The sequence below is a fragment of the Sapajus apella genome, unplaced genomic scaffold (genome assembly GCF_009761245.1).
Source record: "Sapajus apella isolate SASKATOON/1434 unplaced genomic scaffold, GSC_monkey_1.0 scaffold3, whole genome shotgun sequence".
Classification (NCBI taxonomy): Eukaryota; Metazoa; Chordata; class Mammalia; order Primates; family Cebidae; genus Sapajus; species Sapajus apella.
Window position 1 is genome coordinate 18,041,927 of NW_022436943.1, and position 2,071 is coordinate 18,043,997.

Below are 2,071 nucleotides of genomic sequence, written 5' to 3' on the forward strand. Positions count from 1 at the left end.
TCTTTCTTCTTTTTTTTTTTTTCCTAAAAAAAAAAAAAATGATGTTAATGGAACATGAGTAGGCCTAATGACCTACCCCGTACATTTTGATTTAGGCAGACGATTAAACTAAATAGTCTCAGATTAAAAAAAAAAAAAGTATCTAAAAGAAATTATCAAATGTTGTTCTTATAGTTCCTCAAACTTTGAATAGAAGAATAAACATTAAAGAAATTACATCAATTTTATTTCATTAATAGCAAAAAGACCCTTTTAGAGTTTTGGTGCTCCCATTAGAGTTCAGCATTTCTACGGAGCAGGAGACTGCACCACTCCTTTTTTTATTTTTTATTTTTATTTATTTATTTATTTTTGAGACGGCGTCTCTCTCTGTCGTCAGTGGCGAGATCTCGGCTCGCTGCAACCTCCACCTCCCGGGTTCAAGCGATTCTCCTGCCTCAGCCTCCCGAGTAGCTGGGATTACAGGCGCGTGCCACCACGCCCAGCTAATTTTGTATTTTTAGCAGAGACAGGGTTTCACCATGTTGGCCAGGATGGTCTTCATCTCTTGATCTCCTGATCCACCTGCTTTGGCCTCCCAAAGTGCTGGGATTACAGGCATGACCCACCGCGCCTGTCCCGGCCCATTTTTTGTTTTTCTTTTGAGACGGAGTTTCGCTCTTGTTACCCGGGCTGGAGCGCAATGGTGCAATGGCGCGATCTCGGCTCACCGCAACCTCTGCCTCCTGGGTTCAAGCGGTTCTCCTCCCTCAGTAGCTGGATTACAGGGGTGCGCCACCGCGCCCAGCCAGCTGTACCACTCTTGAACATCAGCCTCTTCCCAATCCTGCCGCGCTCCTATGGCCTTCCTCTTCCCCGTCTCAGAGGCTTCCTCTGGGATGTCTTTCAGGCCTTGCAGTACAAAACAAACTCTTATTTCTCCTCTGTAAGAGAAACCTCTAGGATGAAACACCTTGCATAAAAAATGTTAAGGAAGTGGCGGAAAAGTTCTCACTCTATCCTGAGCCTTACACAAAAGGAAGAATAAGATAAAATTTTAATATCTTTACAAATTATTCTACTGAAGTCTCTTGCCTCACCACAGCTTCCTTTCTGGAAAAGCTGAGACATACAGACAGAAAGACCTGATATTTTCAAGGAGACAACTGGGCAAAGTGGACATAAGCCAGATATGTGTCCAGGGTACAGCTGAAAGGAGATCACAGAACTTTGCCTAAGTATATTTGTAATTAAAACCTGAAATTTTGCAAACATGTTAAATGTCTCCTCCTAACTTTAGTATCACTAGGGACTTGGGGAGGTATGTTTTGAAGGTGGCTTAGCAGGGGTATAGTTGTTTAGGCGCCTGATAGGACTCTGCAGGAGCTGACAGCTGTTGACCAGTAAGGTGAAAATGCACCAATATCGGGTCAATTGTCAGACTTTTCTCTTTCTGGCAAGTACCAGGTGGAAAGTATGTTCTACACATTATTTTTAAAAATGTTTAAACCAGTATGTTTATATCTGCCTTCCCTCAGAAGGACACTCAATTTTCCTTTGTAAAATAACTTTTATGAACCCACTGTTACTTTGTCTTTTTTTTAATTGGGTCAAAAAAAGAATAAATGGCAATGAAATAGGCATTTCTGTATTTTTCTTTAAGAATGGAAACCCATCTTCAGGTTACTGCTGAAGGAAATATAATTAAACCTTTGACTTTACATCATCAAAGAAGCATCTCAAGAAATTTTCCTTTCAAACATTTATTTGTTGAAGTCATTTTGTTTATATCCCAACTCGAGATAACTCAGTTAAAATGTACTTAGGAACAAAATCCTGAGTGATATTAACATATTTGAGGGCATTACACCAGTAACATGCCAGCAAGAGAATATCTTTTCATTTGAAAGAAGCTTAGCAGGTGCCAAAGAAGAATAAAAAATTAATTGCATCAAAATGACATTTGTTTTAAGGGGATCATTATGTCACTATCTGATTTTATTTGGATCATATTTGTCAATCTAAACATTTATGATGTGGCTGAAAAAATTGAGAAATAAAAAAGTCCAGAACATTTACATATTTTTAGTTT

At 39.2% G+C, this 2,071-nt stretch overlaps 1 long non-coding RNA gene across 1 annotated transcript in view; it reads left to right on the forward strand.

Annotated features, from left to right (window-relative positions):
• LOC116531565 overlaps positions 1 to 2,071 on the forward strand; it is a 12,527-nt gene extending 10,456 nt beyond the window's left edge. The window contains exon 3 of the long non-coding RNA XR_004260480.1: positions 1,085 to 2,071. This is a non-coding gene — a long non-coding RNA (uncharacterized LOC116531565). The remainder of the gene's footprint in view (positions 1 to 1,084) is intronic.